Source organism: Podarcis tiliguerta (genome assembly GCF_965153285.1).
Source record: "Podarcis tiliguerta genome assembly, chromosome: 11".
Lineage (NCBI taxonomy): Eukaryota > Metazoa > Chordata > Lepidosauria > Squamata > Lacertidae > Podarcis > Podarcis tiliguerta.
Genome location: NC_139544.1, coordinates 63,418,551 through 63,437,876, shown reverse-complemented (window position 1 = coordinate 63,437,876; position 19,326 = coordinate 63,418,551).

Here is a 19,326-nt window from a genome sequence, read left to right as displayed (position 1 = left end):
TCTGCTAAGTGAAGGAACTTGCTAGCGCAAGTTAGGAAGGATATTATTAAACACTATATCCTCTCCTGCCACCCTGAACATTCCCACATTTCTGTGACATACCACTGATGTATGCTGTGTGAAATGCAGTGTCCCCCCCCCCTAGAAAAATAGGTGCTAGTACTCACCATGAAGTGCCACACTTTTAAACCAAAAAGGGAGGTGCCAGTACTTCATACCCTTGAGTACTCCCTGGAAAAAAGTACTGGTGAAATGCATTGTGGGAACTTTTAAGAACAACCCATGTGCCTTTTCTTCTGGACTTCTTCATTTTTTGTGGAGCTTGGAACCTGCTTGCAACACTAAATGGACAGGCTTCCTATCTGCTGTTTTGCTTCAGTTTGCCTGGCTGTGGTCTCTTGCTTGAGGCTGACCAATTCTGAACCGGCAGGGCTAGACCATACCCCAAGATTTTGTCCTTATCAGATTTTTAAATGTTGCCATTTTTCTTTCTTTTCAAATTTTCTTTTTGCTATGAGCCACACACCAGGCAAGAAAAAGGCTAGTGATGACTGCAGCCAAGGCTTGGGGTCCTAAAATGTTAGCACCACCCAATTTTCTTCATTTTAGCTCTCTTTTACTCTTCTCCTCCCCCCTTCTTCCTCTTACTGTTTACTCGCAGCAGCTCCCCCTCCCCCGCCCCACTAGAAGCAGGCACCAGAGAGTGAGAAGCGCAGGGCAGCTGGTTGGGGTTTAAAGCCTCTACCCCTCTCTCCTACTCTCCTTTCCCTTTTCTTCCCTTCCTACCCACCATGAACCACCTCCTGAGCCAGGGGGACCAGGGAAGGACGCAGACCCCCCCCCCCGCCGCCCCTCAACTGAATCCATCTGTCAGTGAAAGGGAGCGACACACCGACCGGCCAGGTCTGTAAAAATCTAGTTGCTCGAGAGCCCTCTGGCGGCGTAGCAACAAAGCTGCCAGCTCTCTTGCAAGACTAAACAGGGAACCCTCTGATTAAAAACCTAATTGCCGATGCTTCACTTTTTCCTATCTTTTAAATTTTGTTAAAATCAGGAATGGGGGGCAGTTAAATGACTCCCCCAAATTCCCAAGTCTCAAATTAAGACCAGAACAATGACTGTTTACACAGGCACCAGACATACACAACAGCAAAGAGGCTCAGAAAAGGCAGATTCATTTCCACCAAAGGAACACTAGATGGCAAAGCTAAGCAGTTAGACTTCATCCAGAAAACACTAAATAAATTCATTTCCTTCTCCAAATGGGAAGCAAGCCTGGGAGGTGACCTCAACCTAAATGTGAGAGGAACCTCCCTGAGAAACATCCACCCCACAATCCCACGGGCAGCCTTCCTCTGAGGGAAACCCCGAAAAACTGAGAGAGACTATTAAAAATGCTTTAAAAATGGTGGCCCTATGCGATATTTAATAATAATAAATTTAATAATAAATATTTGGGGTGAAAGGAACCCAGGTGGTACCAGTTGCACATTGCAGTCAGGGCGCCATGGCTTAATGTCCAGTCTGGGCAGCCGCTGGTTTAGGAATCTTGCCGTGCGCCAGTACTCCAGGTTCTTATGATCCGTGCGGACCTGCACGGTGTGCTTGGCCCCGACGAGGAAGTGTCGCCACGCCTTGAATGCTGCATGAATGGCCAGCAACTCCCTGTCCCAGATGGTGTAGTTTTGCTCCGACTTGCTGAGCTTCCTAGAGTAGAAGGCACACGGTCTCCAGTCCCCATGCGGGTCCTCCTGCAACAGTACGGCGCCCACGGCTCTGTCTGAGGCGTCTGTTTCAACCCTCATCGGTTTGCTGGGATTCACATGCAGTAGCTGCCCTTCGGACGAGAAGAGACGCTTAAGGTTCTGAAAGGACTGCTCCGCTTGCTCCGTCCAGATGAACTTCTTCTTCTTAGAGCTGAGCGTGTCAGTAATGGCCGCCGTCTGCATCGCGAACCCCTTGATGAACTTGCGGTAAAAGTTGGCGAACCCCACAAACCGCTGGACCTCCTTCCGATTGCGCGGGCTCTGCCAGTCCAACACTGCGCGAACCTTGGCGCTGTCCATGGCAAGCCCCTTGTCCGACAGCTTGTAGCCTAGGAAATCCACCTCCGTCCTGTCGAACTGGCACTTCTCCAGCTTGGCATACAGCCGATGCTCCTGCAGTCTCTGCAGAACTGCCTTGACGTCACCTTCGTGGGCCTCCTCCGATTCTGAGAATATCAGGATGTCGTCCAAGAAGCAGACGCATGTCTTGTAGAGGAGACCCGCCAGGACGTGATGCATGAAAGCTTGAAAACAGTGGGCGCCATTTTGTAAACCGAAGGGCATAACTCTGTATTCATATGTGCCCAGGGGCGTGAACATGGCAGTCTTCCACTCGTCTCCTTCCCGTATGCGAATCAGGTTGTACGCCCCTCGCAGATCCAACTTTGTAAAAACGCGTCCTTTCCTCGCCGTCGCCAGCAGGTCATCTATCTTGGGCATGGGAAAGGCCGCGGGCTTGGTTCTGGAATTTAAAATTCTGAAGTCTACCACAAGTCTTTTTTGGGGCGTGTCCCTCTTCTTCACAAAGAATACAGGACTGCCCCCCGCTGCCTTCGACTCCCGGATGAAACCGCGCTTCAAGTTGAGGTCTATGAACTCCTTGAGCTCCTGCAGCTCATCCTCAGACATGGAATACAGTTTCCCGGCTGGCAGCGTCGCTCCTGGCAGGAGGTCAATCTTGCAGTCATAGGGCCTGTGGGGGGGCAGCTTGTCCGCTTCCTTCTCGCAGAAAACCTCCAAAAACGCTGCATACTTGCGAGGCACTGCTTGCAGCGTGCCTAATTGTAGCTGCGGGTCGTCCCCTCCTTCTTCCGGGCTAGGAAGGATGCAATGTTCCGCGCAATAGGAGGAGCCGAAGGTCAGTTGGCGTTGGTACCACGCCAATGCTGGGCTGTGCCTGTGCAGCCAACTCATGCCGAGGACTACCGGCGTGTCCGACAGGTGTGTGACATTAAAGCTGATGACTTCTCGGTGATTTCCAATCCGCATCACCATTGGTTGCGTTTGTTGCACCACCTGCCCCCCTAACAAGTCTCTGCCATCCACCGTGACAACGTTCAGGGGCAGCGTGGCTGGTAGCAGTGGTATATTGTGCTGCTGAATGAATTCCAGTCCCATAAAGTCAGCGTTGCTGCCGGAGTCAATGGTGATCGGCACCTCCAGAGTGCGTCCATTGGGCAGTTGGAGAGACGCTGTAAGCTGCACCACTGGTTTGGGTGGGAGGGGGTCTGTGGGTTGCAAAAGTGCTGGGGATTGTTTCATTGACTTGTCTGACTGGACCCCAGTGCCTCTTCCTCCAGCCAGACTCTGTCGTTTAACTGTTGCTGCGTTTTCAATTGAGCTGCTTCAGCGACTGTTGCGGAGGCTGCAGTGTGCTTGTGGAGCCTCTGGGGACACTCTTTCGCCATGTGTTGAGCACTGTCGCAGATGTAGCACTTCCTGTTCCCTCTAGGAGGCTTCGTTTTGGCTGCTCCCGGTGTTAGGGCTCTGTTAGCTGACTGAGCCCTGGCACCTCCTATCTCCATCGGCTCTTCTCCCCCTCCCTGCGAGGGTGTGGAGTGCGCACGCGCTGCTTCTCTGGGAAAGAAGGGAGGTGCTCTGGCTGGTGCCCTTCCCCAACGCCCTTCCTCCCTGTTGCAAGGACGTTCTTCCAGATGCACCCCGATCTCCAGAGCCCTCTGGACTACCTGCTGGGTGCTCCTTGGTCTCTCCCCTCTTCCAATCTCCGCTTTTACATCTGCATTCAACCCCTCCCAAAAGAGGTCTCTGACTGGCGCAGAATCTTTTTCCCACCCCAGGGCATGAACCAGTCCGAAAAATCGAGTATGGTACTGCCTCACGCTGGCTTTGCCTTGTTTAAGTCCATGTATGTCCCTCCTGGCAATATCGACGTCTACCTTTGATAAAAAGCATGAGTCCATTGCTTTAATAAAAGCCTTCGCATCTTGGAGCGCTGGATCATTGTCCCTCCATAGATTCCGCAGCCACGTTTTGGCTTCCCCATGCAAATGGGACAAGATAAACCCCACTCTCTCTCTCTCATCTCTAAAGTCTTTGTCAAGTAAATCCAGCGCAAACAGCAGGTCTGCTCTGAAGTTGGGGTACTGCTGCAAACTCCCGTCGAAATGCGATACAAGGCTTCCTCCCCTTCTCCCCAAACCTATGCCTTCTGCCTTGGCTCCCGTTTGCCCCTCTTTGGAAAGCACGTCCAACCTGGCCTGGAGATCCCGGCAGGAGGTAACCATCTCCTCCTCTCTCTTCCTGGATGCAATTACCTCAGTGCTGAGTTGTGTCACCGCTTCTTGCAGGGCTTTTATCTTCTCTTCCGTCGTCATCTTGCCTGAGTTTTGTGAGCTCTGTAAGCACCCCTCCTCTGTCCTCGCTGCGCCGACTCACGTGGCGAGGTTCTTGGTGCCAAAACTTTAAAATTAGAGACAGAGCTTACTGTCAGGGCTGGCTCCGGGTCCCAGCTCACCAAGGACCAACGCTAGCCGATAGTACAGTATCAAAGTCTTTATTGAAGAATAGTCTCCATTACAAGTCTCAGCGTCCCAGCCCTACGTCTGGACTCTAGACCGGCGAAGCTCTGTCTGGATCTCCACCCCCCGTGCACCAGTTCAAGACTCTAATCTTACTCCACCTCTTCCTTCTCTCTCTCTTCCTCTGGGTCTTACTACCCCCCGGGGTCTCATTCCTCCTGGACTCTTCCGATGCGGAGCTAGACCCCTCTGACTCCTCCCCCTCTCTTCGGCGGGCTTTAGGACCTGGCTCCTTACCCGGGCTGCCCACCTTGCCGCCCTCCTGTACATTTGAACTTGGCGCGCGCGCGCGTTTTACTTTCCGAATGACCGTTTCCTCGCTCCCTGACGAGGGTGTGGCCACTCCTGCCTCACGTTCTCCCTCTGCCTGCGCGCTCCCTGATCCCGATGCCTTGGACTCCTCCCCCCTACTGCACTCTGGGGGGGACGCTGGTCCGGATTTCCAGCTGCTACTCTCTGAGTCCCCTTCTTCCCGAGGTGTCCCCCTGGGCACTCCCCTTGCCCTGACCATGGGGGACCCTTTTCTGTGAATCCTCCGAGTCACTGGAGAGACTCAGAGATCTTGGACTACTGTCGCCGCTGACATTTCCTTCCGACTCCTCCCCCTCGCTCTCTGTTTCTTCCCTCTCCAGTGACTCTGCTCCTGAACCCCTGACATCCATCCCCCCCTCGAAGCCCCCCCTTCCCCCCTCCCCTTCCTCCGGCGGGGGTGCTGGGTGCTCCGTCGTTGTGGGGGTGAATGGTGGATACAGTTCGTCCCCCGTGGCGTGCATCCAGTTAGAGAAATCCGGCTCGTCCTCCATGTCTTCGCCGACCTCGTTCTCCTCTGCTTCCATCTCCGTGCCGCCATGCTCGAACCCAACGTCCTCCCCCATCACGTCCATGTCCCTCTCACCCTCGTTCCCCTCTGGGTCCGTTGCCTGCCAAGGGCCCCTCAGCCACCTCTCCTCTCCTCGATTGTCCCACCAAAACGAGCGGTCTGAGGCAAACCCCGAGGGCGAGCCCTCCGGTGAACGTGTGTCTAATGGTGGTTCTTCGTCCGAGGTAAATCCCTGGAACGTGCTGGTAGAAAGCGTGGGTGTGAAAAGCCAGTCGTCGAAATACTCGGCTGGCATGGGCCTGTGTGGGAACAAGGCATGAAACTCCTCTTTGAGGAGAGGCTCGTCCAGGGCATAGTCCGGCACCCAACTGTTGGCGCTGGCCGGGGTACCTTCCCTTGCGAGAAAATATTCTACTCCCTCTTCCCCCCATCTCGAGTCCAAAATCTCTGTGACCTAGTTGATGGGTTCCCTTCTTGGCGACTCCCTCCTTGGGGGGATCTCCTCATACCGGTCTGGTGCCGTGCCCTGCGCCTGAAATCGGTGAGGTGCTTTGTAGGGCGTGAGCACCGACCTATGGAATACTGGGTGCATTCTGGATCCTTCCGGAAGTGTCAACCGGAAGGCCACCGGATTGATCTGTGCCTCAACTAGGTAAGGTCCTAGCTGCTTATGTCCGAGTTTCTTCTTAGCTAAGGATCTGGTCGGCACTGCGTGGGCCGCTAACCACACCCAGTCTCCCACCTGTATGTCTTCACCAACCCTCCTGTGCTTGTCAGCCTGCAGTTTGTATGCGTGCTTTGCCAGCTCTAACTGCCTCCTAAGTTGCTCGTGGACTTCCTGCAATTCCGCCGCCAAGACTTCCGCTGCCTGTGGCTCCCCCTCCCCCAGTCTCTCTAATCCCGGGAAGGTTCTGGGATGCCTCCCGTTGTTGGCGAAGAACGGCGTCACCCCTGTGGACACGTGCTTCGTGTTGTTGTAAGCGAACTCAGCGAGCGGCAGGTAGTCCACCCATGTCGTCGGCTGTTGATTTGCGTAGCATCTCAGGTACTGCTGCATGACGGCGTTGACGCGTTCCGCTTGTCCATTGGTCTGCGGGTGTCTCGCCGACGCTAGGTTGATCTTGACGTTCAGGAAACCCATCAGCTTCTGCCAGAAGCTCGAAATGAACTGGCGCCCCCTGTCGGACAAGATAGACCGTGGCAGTCCATGCACTCTGAAGACGTGGTCTATGAACAGTTTGGCGGTCTGTTCTGCCGTGGCGACCTTCGCGCACGGAATGAAGTGGGCCATTTTAGTGAACATGTCCACCACCACTAGCACTGCCGTTTTACCCCTTGAGCTGGGTAAATCCGTGACAAAGTCCAGGGCCACCCTCTCCCACGGTTCGCTCGGAGTCTGCAGCGGTTCGAGCAGTCCCGCCGGAGGTTTGTGGACTGACTTGGCCCTTTGGCAGGTGTCGCACCTCGAGACGTACTCCGCGACTTCCCCCCGCATCTTGGGCCACCAAAAATCTCTGGCAACGAGTTCTGCCGTCTTCTCCTTGCCAAAGTGCCCGGCGGTGGGTGCGTCGTGTAGCTGCTGCAGTACTTTCGCCCGGAGGTCGTCTCCCGGTACGTAGAGGGCCCCTCTGCGGATGAGCAATCCGTCTCGTACTTGGAACTCGTCGTCCTTCACCGTGCCCTTGTGCACCTCCTCCATCTTGGCTTGTGCAAAGGGGTCCCTCTGCAGTGCTCGACGGACCGCCTCCAAGTCCACGGTTGCTGCAGCGCACGCCCACGCTTTCGGAGCGAAAATGTGCTTGGCCGCTGCTGGTGCCGCCTCTTCGAGGTATTGCGGCTTCCTGGACAGTGCATCCGCCATGATGTTGTTGTCGCCTGGGATGTATTCTATCCTGAAGTCGAAATCCGCGAAAAATTCCGCCCATCTGATGTGCCGCTGGTTTAGGAATCTTGCCGTGCGCCAGTACTCCAGGTTCTTATGATCCGTGCGGACCTGCACGGTGTGCTTGGCCCCGACGAGGAAGTGTCGCCACGCCTTGAATGCTGCATGAATGGCCAGCAACTCCCTGTCCCAGATGGTGTAGTTTTGCTCCGACTTGCTGAGCTTCCTAGAGTAGAAGGCACACGGTCTCCAGTCCCCATGCGGGTCCTCCTGCAACAGTACGGCGCCCACGGCTCTGTCTGAGGCGTCTGTTTCAACCCTCATCGGTTTGCTGGGATTCACATGCAGTAGCTGCCCTTCGGACGAGAAGAGACGCTTAAGGTTCTGAAAGGACTGCTCCGCTTGCTCCGTCCAGATGAACTTCTTCTTCTTAGAGCTGAGCGTGTCAGTAATGGCCGCCGTCTGCATCGCGAACCCCTTGATGAACTTGCGGTAAAAGTTGGCGAACCCCACAAACCGCTGGACCTCCTTCCGATTGCGCGGGCTCTGCCAGTCCAACACTGCGCGAACCTTGGCGCTGTCCATGGCAAGCCCCTTGTCCGACAGCTTGTAGCCTAGGAAATCCACCTCCGTCCTGTCGAACTGGCACTTCTCCAGCTTGGCATACAGCCGATGCTCCTGCAGTCTCTGCAGAACTGCCTTGACGTCACCTTCGTGGGCCTCCTCCGATTCTGAGAATATCAGGATGTCGTCCAAGAAGCAGACGCATGTCTTGTAGAGGAGACCCGCCAGGACGTGATGCATGAAAGCTTGAAAACAGTGGGCGCCATTTTGTAAACCGAAGGGCATAACTCTGTATTCATATGTGCCCAGGGGCGTGAACATGGCAGTCTTCCACTCGTCTCCTTCCCGTATGCGAATCAGGTTGTACGCCCCTCGCAGATCCAACTTTGTAAAAACGCGTCCTTTCCTCGCCGTCGCCAGCAGGTCATCTATCTTGGGCATGGGAAAGGCCGCGGGCTTGGTTCTGGAATTTAAAATTCTGAAGTCTACCACAAGTCTTTTTTGGGGCGTGTCCCTCTTCTTCACAAAGAATACAGGACTGCCCCCCGCTGCCTTCGACTCCCGGATGAAACCGCGCTTCAAGTTGAGGTCTATGAACTCCTTGAGCTCCTGCAGCTCATCCTCAGACATGGAATACAGTTTCCCGGCTGGCAGCGTCGCTCCTGGCAGGAGGTCAATCTTGCAGTCATAGGGCCTGTGGGGGGGCAGCTTGTCCGCTTCCTTCTCGCAGAAAACCTCCAAAAACGCTGCATACTTGCGAGGCACTGCTTGCAGCGTGCCTAATTGTAGCTGCGGGTCGTCCCCTCCTTCTTCCGGGCTAGGAAGGATGCAATGTTCCGCGCAATAGGAGGAGCCGAAGGTCAGTTGGCGTTGGTACCACGCCAATGCTGGGCTGTGCCTGTGCAGCCAACTCATGCCGAGGACTACCGGCGTGTCCGACAGGTGTGTGACATTAAAGCTGATGACTTCTCGGTGATTTCCAATCCGCATCACCATTGGTTGCGTTTGTTGCACCACCTGCCCCCCTAACAAGTCTCTGCCATCCACCGTGACAACGTTCAGGGGCAGCGTGGCTGGTAGCAGTGGTATATTGTGCTGCTGAATGAATTCCAGTCCCATAAAGTCAGCGTTGCTGCCGGAGTCAATGGTGATCGGCACCTCCAGAGTGCGTCCATTGGGCAGTTGGAGAGACGCTGTAAGCTGCACCACTGGTTTGGGTGGGAGGGGGTCTGTGGGTTGCAAAAGTGCTGGGGATTGTTTCATTGACTTGTCTGACTGGACCCCAGTGCCTCTTCCTCCAGCCAGACTCTGTCGTTTAACTGTTGCTGCGTTTTCAATTGAGCTGCTTCAGCGACTGTTGCGGAGGCTGCAGTGTGCTTGTGGAGCCTCTGGGGACACTCTTTCGCCATGTGTTGAGCACTGTCGCAGATGTAGCACTTCCTGTTCCCTCTAGGAGGCTTCGTTTTGGCTGCTCCCGGTGTTAGGGCTCTGTTAGCTGACTGAGCCCTGGCACCTCCTATCTCCATCGGCTCTTCTCCCCCTCCCTGCGAGGGTGTGGAGTGCGCACGCGCTGCTTCTCTGGGAAAGAAGGGAGGTGCTCTGGCTGGTGCCCTTCCCCAACGCCCTTCCTCCCTGTTGCAAGGACGTTCTTCCAGATGCACCCCGATCTCCAGAGCCCTCTGGACTACCTGCTGGGTGCTCCTTGGTCTCTCCCCTCTTCCAATCTCCGCTTTTACATCTGCATTCAACCCCTCCCAAAAGAGGTCTCTGACTGGCGCAGAATCTTTTTCCCACCCCAGGGCATGAACCAGTCCGAAAAATCGAGTATGGTACTGCCTCACGCTGGCTTTGCCTTGTTTAAGTCCATGTATGTCCCTCCTGGCAATATCGACGTCTACCTTTGATAAAAAGCATGAGTCCATTGCTTTAATAAAAGCCTTCGCATCTTGGAGCGCTGGATCATTGTCCCTCCATAGATTCCGCAGCCACGTTTTGGCTTCCCCATGCAAATGGGACAAGATAAACCCCACTCTCTCTCTCTCATCTCTAAAGTCTTTGTCAAGTAAATCCAGCGCAAACAGCAGGTCTGCTCTGAAGTTGGGGTACTGCTGCAAACTCCCGTCGAAATGCGATACAAGGCTTCCTCCCCTTCTCCCCAAACCTATGCCTTCTGCCTTGGCTCCCGTTTGCCCCTCTTTGGAAAGCACGTCCAACCTGGCCTGGAGATCCCGGCAGGAGGTAACCATCTCCTCCTCTCTCTTCCTGGATGCAATTACCTCAGTGCTGAGTTGTGTCACCGCTTCTTGCAGGGCTTTTATCTTCTCTTCCGTCGTCATCTTGCCTGAGTTTTGTGAGCTCTGTAAGCACCCCTCCTCTGTCCTCGCTGCGCCGACTCACGTGGCGAGGTTCTTGGTGCCAAAACTTTAAAATTAGAGACAGAGCTTACTGTCAGGGCTGGCTCCGGGTCCCAGCTCACCAAGGACCAACGCTAGCCGATAGTACAGTATCAAAGTCTTTATTGAAGAATAGTCTCCATTACAAGTCTCAGCGTCCCAGCCCTACGTCTGGACTCTAGACCGGCGAAGCTCTGTCTGGATCTCCACCCCCCGTGCACCAGTTCAAGACTCTAATCTTACTCCACCTCTTCCTTCTCTCTCTCTTCCTCTGGGTCTTACTACCCCCCGGGGTCTCATTCCTCCTGGACTCTTCCGATGCGGAGCTAGACCCCTCTGACTCCTCCCCCTCTCTTCGGCGGGCTTTAGGACCTGGCTCCTTACCCGGGCTGCCCACCTTGCCGCCCTCCTGTACATTTGAACTTGGCGCGCGCGCGCGTTTTACTTTCCGAATGACCGTTTCCTCGCTCCCTGACGAGGGTGTGGCCACTCCTGCCTCACGTTCTCCCTCTGCCTGCGCGCTCCCTGATCCCGATGCCTTGGACTCCTCCCCCCTACTGCACTCTGGGGGGGACGCTGGTCCGGATTTCCAGCTGCTACTCTCTGAGTCCCCTTCTTCCCGAGGTGTCCCCCTGGGCACTCCCCTTGCCCTGACCATGGGGGACCCTTTTCTGTGAATCCTCCGAGTCACTGGAGAGACTCAGAGATCTTGGACTACTGTCGCCGCTGACATTTCCTTCCGACTCCTCCCCCTCGCTCTCTGTTTCTTCCCTCTCCAGTGACTCTGCTCCTGAACCCCTGACACTAGGGGACACCCAGATCCCCTGGCTAACACACCACCAACTACACGCCTTCTTAAATAGCTCAGCAACAAAAGCAGCAGACACTAGATCTTTGACCACCTTTGAAAAGGCAAAGAGGGCCAGGCAAGAGGGAGATGCTTTCCCTAAGCAGCTTCAGCAAGGACATCGGAGGAGCCAGAATCAGGCCAGAGCCCCTCCCCCGCTCAGACTGCCAAGTCTGGCATCCTTTTCTCATAGTGGCCAAACAGATAAATTTCCTGGGAAGTCCACAAGCAAGAGCTGAGGGCAGCAACTCTTTCCGTTGGTGACTCTCAGCAACTGGTATTCATTGAATCCTAGAGCTGTAGAGTTGGAAGGGACCCCAGGGGTCACCTAGTCCAACCCCTGCAATGCAGGAATCACGGCTAAAGCATCCAGGACAGATGGCCACCCAGCCCAAGATCCTGAGTACTTCCACTCTGTCGATCAGTTCCTCCCAGCTGGTGAGGATCAGGCCCAAGATAGACCATCATCTTGCTGCTTCTGGGAAAGGAAATTGCCAGGAAGACAGTGGAGGATTTTGTCAGCCCTTGCCTTCTTGGCAGAGTCTGAATTCCAACAGATATGGGGAAGTTGAAGTCCCCCATGTTTATATCTCTCATTTTTGAATGTTTGGTAATCTGCTCTAGTAAGGCATCACCCAAGTTTTCAGTCTGGCTTGGTGGTCTATAGCAGACCCCCACAGTAAGGTCCCTGTTGTGTTTCTCTCCTACATTTTTTATCCATATACTCTCAATCTGCTTTCCATGCTCCAGGTCATGGTTTTCTTCAGAAGTGTACACATTCTTTACATATAATGGTCTTCCTCCTCCCTTCCTGTTTAGTCTATTCCTTTTGAACAGGTTATACCCTTCAATTCCTACATTCTAGTCATGAGTCTTATCCTACCCGGTTTCAGTAATGCCTACCAGGTCATATTGGCCGTCCTGTACAAAAGCTCCAATTCATCTTGCTTGTTTCCCATACTCTGTGCATTTGTGTAGAGACAACTGAAACCATGAGTCACTCCCTCCAGCTGCTTCCTTCTTGTAGTTTCCTTTTACAGGTTTCTGGAGCAGCACCTCAGTTTCCTGAAGCCATTATCCCCAGTACCAGGTGCTCTTTTGTCATTTGTAGTGTTGTCTCCCGGCCCCTCAGGAACTAGTTTAAAGCTCTCCTGATCTGGTTCACAAGGCTCGTAGCAAAGGCATCCTTGCCAACCGCTGTGAGGTGCAGCCCATCTCTCACCAGAAGACCTTCCTCAAGGAAGCAGAGACCATAATCCAAGAGGCCAAACCCTTCCAGCTGTTACAGAAAAATCTAGGTATAAGGCTGCTCAGTCGCCCAGCTGGTCGGGCAGAGCCCGTGGGTCCCTGCGGAATAAAGGAAGGATTCCAGCCAACCGGAGCAAATAGCTGTAGACCAAAGTTTATTGCGCAATAGGTTCAAAGAGCAAATTTGAACCCTGAGGATGGGGTGACAAGGAATTTTAAAACTTTTCCACCATATCCCAGAATACAGTTCGTACAGCATCATTGCTACATCATTGCTACATCACTGACATGTCACAAAAGGGGAGGGGTTAACCTTGGCAAACATGTCCAGACAAGTCCTTGGTACAAGATTAGCATAAGCAGACATGGCAGGGCAAGACTCAGGTATAAGATTAGCATAGACAAATATGTCTTACGTACCCACCACCCAAAAGTTCCTGTGTCTGGAGCCTGAGGCAAGTCAGGTGATGAGATTTGGCTTCCCTTGGCTAACAATGAGCAATTGTCTCCTCTGGGAACTTCCTGGAGTCCTTTTTCAAGGGGAAAATAGCTTTGGAATGGAGGAAACTGGCAAAGGAGTTGATTTTATATTATTTTTAAAGCTAGGTAACTTTCCTGAGCTGTCAAGGCATAATATTTGTAATATTTAACTTTAAAGACATGCCCCCCCCCCAGTAATTTCCGTAACACAGCCAACACACCACCTGTGCAGCCAGGTATTCAGAGGCCTGCTAGCTTGCCATTGTGCCTGAGAGCCATTGAAAGTTTAAATATCAAAATCTAATTTGTGCTGGAGATGCAAAACAGATATAGGAACCATGTGTCATATGTGGTGGGAGTGTGTGTATATTAAACAATTTTGGAGTGACATTCAAGAGGAATTTTAAAAAATGTTTAAAATATAATGTAAAAAAACAACAAGGCATACCTCTTGGGAATTATATCCAGTGACATTCCTGCCACCGGGAAAAAAGTTTTCTTATATGCAACCGCTGCGGCCAGAATGATAATAGCAAAAAAATTGGATGGGAGAAAAAACTCCCTCAATAAGAGAATGGCAAATAAGATTTTGTGAATATATAGAATCAGCAAGACTTACAGCAGTGGTAAGAGGCCAGTCAGACCAAAAACTGATAGAGGAGTGGACTTGCATCAATACATCAAAAACCATTGTTCTGGTATTAATATATCAATATACAACGAATGAAACTTATAGAGTAAAAAATTAAGAAGAAATGGGTATAGGATGAGATAGTCAAAAATAATATTGATAACACAGCGGAAAGAAGAAAAGAAACAAAGGAAGACACATATAGGTGGAGGGAAGTCAAAATTTATGTCTGTATGTTTAGTTTGTATGTTTGTTTTCCTTTTTTGTAATCTAAGTTGAGAGATGTATGTATCTATGTATAATAAGTTTGTTTAGTGTTCTGGTTTGTGTTTGTAAGAATTGCATTTATTAATAAATGTTTTTTTTAAAAAAAATATTAAATACCCTCCATTAATTTGTCAGGTCCTCCTTTAAAGAGGTGAAGGTCCCAGAGAGGAGGGACTATGTGCCCCAGGGTTGCGACTGTCTCTTCCTTCTGCCCTTCTGCCAGGAAGGGGAAGGCTGCAGCAGCGATTGCGTCCCTTCCCAGAAGCTGCAAGGCGCAGTCCCCCCCCCCCATAGAAGGTCAGGCCAGGCCAGGCCAGGGCAACCCCCACACTGCCCTTTGCTCCAGTGCCAGCTGCAGAAATCTTGCCAGAGGGCACAGGAAGGGGGATTTCCAATGTGTCCTTGTTCCTTTATTTGGGAAGAAGGGCGGTAATATTTGCTCAGGCAGGGGTCATGTTAACCCGTGTAATTCTGAGAAGGAGCTGGTGGACAAACACGCCCCCCCGCCCGCCCGCCCGCAAGTCACAATGTGCCAGACCACAGGGGATGTTTTCCTCGCTGAAGCAATTCAAATTACAACAGACCTGAAGCAGGTTCTGGTCCACGTCCAGCCAGGCTGGATGCTGCTGCTACTGCAGCAGATGTGTTGTTTATCTTGTGTTTGAAAGACCTCACTCTGTCTGGCAGGTGGGATTTGACCCAGGCACCTCACCTCCTCTCTCTGGTTCTCTTGGCATCATGTACTGGGCAGGATGGGGGATGCACTGACAGCCAGAACGAGGAAGGGCTTTGGCTTGGTGACAGAGCATCTCTGCCTGCTATGCAGAAGGTCTCAGGTTCAGGTCAGGCTGCAAGGAATCTCAGCCTGAAGACCTGCAGAGCCACTGCCAGGAAGTGTCGACAGTCCTGGGCTCCGCAGATCAGTGGCCTGCAGGTGACATCTTCCTGTGTATGCTCGGAAGACAGCTGGCAGCAAGACAGGGGATTCTTGCACAAGAGTGGAAGGGGGAAGGCCAGGATGAAGCAAGTGGCTCTTGTTTCTGAGCAGCAGGGTGTGGGGCAATGCGAGTCTGGGGCGGAGAACAAGGTGAGTAAGCTGTCTGTGTCCAGTATAAACAGCAGCCAGTCATCCGTCTGTAAAGTGCAAAACCACAAAATGTCAATGGAAGTGAACCATCCTCTTTGCTCCAACCTGACCCGCAAGAACCTGATTTGCGTGAGCTTAACGCCCTCCCTTCAGATGTGAAGGAAATAAGCAGCTGTCTTCTTTTTAAAAGACATCTGAAGGCAGCCCTGTTTAGGGAAGTTTTTATTATTGAATGCTGTATTGTTTTTAACACTCACTTGGGAGCCACCCAGAGTGGCTGGGGAAACTCAGCCAGATGGGTGGGGTATAAACAATAAATTATTATTATTATTAAGAGAAACCCAAGCTCTGCCAGGAGCTCCTCTGAAATGCAGGAAAGGGGAGGTCGGAAGGCAGTGCAAATTGCTCACAGAGGATCTCCCCCCCCCCCCAGCAATGAACAGGATTGATTTCTTCTTCCCCATTTCTGCATCCAGCTATATGAAAAGCCGCCCCTCACCTTGGCTACAGTGGAAAAGGCTCTCTGTGTTGGTGTGTCACAGATGTGCTGTAGCCAAACCAACCAGCCTCCATGATTGGTGACATCATCTCCCACCAACAAAGTCCTGCAAACCAGGTTTCTTGCTGCCGCTGTTTTGCCACAGATCTCAGTGAAATCAGCCTGGTCAACAGGAGTGTCAAGATTGGCACCACCCCTTGCCCTCTGTGGTTAGCAGGGTTCAGGAAGGAGCAGGGTTTGGAGTGGGTTTGAAGCCCAGGTTTGCACCAATCCTGATAACCACCTCCATTCAAGTAGTCTTCAGCTGGTGGGTGAGTGTGTGGGTGTGGAAGGGGGGGGCAAATGAGGGAGGCATCCTGCTAGCTCACAAGAAGACCAGAGGCCCTCTCCCAGCCTCACCTACCTGGTGATTGAACTCAGGGCAGTGGCTCAAACTTCCAGGTTTCCATGGGAAACAATGGGGGCCCTGAAGGAACTCTTTCTCCTCACTCTGCAGCAGCTGAAGCCCCCCCCCCCTCCTGCCAGGCAGCCAGCTGAGCTTCCTAGGCTGGAGCTCTGCACTTCAAAACTGGATTGCTTCTGGTGTTAGGTAACTGTCAAATTATTCTGCAAAATGGCCGCATACAGCATACTATTAGAATGGGAGACGAAAGATGAAGAGGTAAAATCAGTTATGAGTAAATGGGCACAAGATGTAGGTCACAACATTATGATGGAAGATTGGGGAAAATTATGGAAAACTGATTTAAAATTTACAGATTGTTCCCTACTGAAGGATAATTACATGAAGATGATGTACAGATGGTACACGACACCAATGCAGTTAGGGGAAATGTACAAAACTGGTTCAAATATACGTTGGAAGTGTAAGGAAAACGAAGGGACATTTTATCATATGTGGTGGGACTGTATTGTAATTTTTAAAAATTGGGAAATGATATACAACAAAGTGAAGAAAATGTTCCATTTAACATTTGTTAAAAAACCTGAAGCATTTTTGTTAGGGATTGTAGGGAAAGATTTGCCAAAAAAGCATACATCTTCTTGTATGCAACAACAGCCGCGAAAGGTCGAATAGCACAAGGATGGAAGACTGAAGAAACCCCAACTAAAGATTCATGGCAAGAAAAATTGATGGACTATGCAGAACTGGCAAAACTGACACATAAGCTACAGGACAAGGATAACTGTGACTTTAAGGATGAATGGGAACCCTTTACAAAGTATCTGAAGACACAACAAAGTGAACTGGACTCCTTGGCTGGCTTTGAATAAACATTCACAAACTTTTTATTGATAATAATCAGCTAAATAGTTTGAGGATCAATACAACTTTGTAACATGCAGAGTACAGCATTCTCAGAGAAACCAAAGACTGAAACTGAGGGAAGCCAGTGGTGGGGGTGGGTGGGTTTTTTTGGGGGGGAGGAAAAATGGGGTGGGGAATAAGGATGATATGTTTCTGGATAATATGTTTTGTTTTAATTTTGAATTAAAAAATAAATAAATAAAATTCTTCTGAAAAATAATGATGGAGGGAGTCCCTGATCTACTGTATATTTTGGGAAATGGCTTGCTCCCCTGTTCTCTGTGCGGTCAAATGCTTCTTGAGATACAGTTGCCATACTTGGCATTTAGAAGAAGTTCCAAGCTGCCCTGATCTGGACGCTTCTGAAAGCCTTGCTTCCCACTTGTGTATTGTGGTCCTTGATATTGAGAAAGAGGTTTGGGTCTATAACTGGATGCCATTTGGAATCAAGATGGTGCACTGACCCATTCCAAACTGCACTGATTTAAAGCAAGTTTGAGAGGGAACTAACAGGGCTGTGCTGTTTAACAGGATTAAACTGAGGTTCAGATTCTGAACCGAATACCAGTTGCCAGAAAGCGCAGGAGGTGAGACTGCTCCTCTTGGACTCAGGACCCATAGTGGGCATCTGGTTGACCCAGTGAGGACAGGATGAGACCTCCTTTGGGCATGATCCACCTTCAGGCCTGTCATGTTTGCTCCCAGTCCCTCCTCTCCTCCCTGTCGAAAGCAAAAGTTGGCAGGCACCTGGGCACAAGCTCAAGGTGAGGGCAGGCATACAGCTTGTGCAGAACTTGGATTAAGGTTTGTTACCGAAAAATAACTGTTATATAACAAATTGCAAATTGTGGAAAAATAAATGTTACGCAACAAAATATGCAGGAAGTGCAAATGCTGGAGCCAGGTCAAGCTGATGGCAGGAGGTCACAGTGATCCTTATCAACAAAATCCTGGCCCTTCCCAGGTCCATCTGGTATGCAGGATGAGACCCTCCCTGCCCGCAGACTGTCTCGCCAGAGTGGTGCATGCTCTGGTTATCTCCTGCTTGGACTACTGCAATGCGCTCTCCGTGGGGCTACCTTTGAAAGTGACCTGGAAGCTAAAATTAATCCAGAATGCGGCAGCTAGACTGATGACTGGGAGACCATATAACACCGGTCCTGAAAGACCTACATTGGCTCCCAGTACGTTTCTGAACACAATTCAAAGTGTTGGTGCTGATCTTTAAAGCTCTAAATGACCTTGGCCCAATATACCTGAAGGAGCGTCTCCACCCCCATCATCCAGACACTGGCGGTTCCCTCCCTGCGAGAAGTGAGGTTACAGGGAACCAGGCAGAGGGCCTTCTTGGTGGTGGTACCCTCCCTGTGGAATGCCCTCCCATCAGATGTCAAGGAAATAAACAACTATCCGACTTTTAGAAGACACCTGAAGGCAGCCCTGTTTAGGGAAGCTTTTAATGTTTGATGTTTGATAATGTTTTTAATATTCTGTTGGGAGCTGCCCAGAGTGGCTGGGGAAACCCAGCCAGATGAGCAGGGTATTATTATTATTATTATTATTATTATTATTAACTGTTCCTAACCCTAACCCTGAAGAAAGCCATCTAATTAGACTTTAATTTGATTTTGACCTGTTTTTAGGAGGTAATTTAATTATTGTTTGATTTTGTACCAATGTTATATATCTGATGTTAGCCGCCCTGAGCCTGACTTTGGCCGGGGAGGGTAGGATATAAATAAAAGTTTATTTATTATTATTATTATTATTATTATTATTATTATTATTATTATTATTATTATTTTCTGCACAGCTGTCCAAGCATAGGTGCCAACTCCATGGGGCCCTGGGTGCCCATGGATGCACAAAATTCCCTATGAAGGGGCCGGGCACCCACAAATGTTGGTGCCAGGGCCGTGCACGCTGCATTGCACCCACAGCCCCAGGCACCCACATTCATGGGGGCCAAGCTGGCATAAATAACTTTTGAGTGCCACATTTAGGCCAGCTGGGTCTCTGTGTAATAATTGGAAGGCGCTTGTGCCGCTTCCCATGTAGGCTGCTTTTGTTTTTTAAAAACAACCACCTCTGCCCCAGCCCTCTGGCTTTGTTATTTTCCCAGTTTCGGGAGGGAAAAGAGCCCAAGAAGAGCCCTGAAGCAAGGCCAGTGGTCCATCTGGTCCGGCCTCCTGTTCTTGCCGTGGCCAGCCAGATGCCTCAGAGGGAAGCCCATAAGGAAGCAGGACCGAAACACAGCAGCAGGGCTCCCCCCACATGGGACCCCCAGGAACCAGCATTCAGAGGCCCAGGGGAGGACAAACAGCCATTCTGTCTAGTAGCCAAGGCTGTTCTCCTTTATGAATGGTTTCCAAAAAGCATGTCAAAGGGATTTCACAATACAATCCAAAAACACCGGCAACAATTGCAGATATGAAAAAAATTACAAACCCAATACAGTTCCTGTCTGGGAGGTGCCAGGAGGTTTGTTGAAAGAGGGAATTCTTCACCTGGTGCCAAGAAGTCAAAAGAGACAGTGCTGGTCCGATATGGATTGGGAGGTGGGCTGCAGATAGCAGGGTAGAGGGGGCACCCATGTGCCTGGCACAAGGCAGAAGGCCACCAGACTCTTCGCTTTCCTTGAAAAGGCAGTAAGTCAGTTGGGCATCTATGAAGAAAGTTAGAAAGCAAACGTGAGCGCAAAGTTCTAAGGCTTC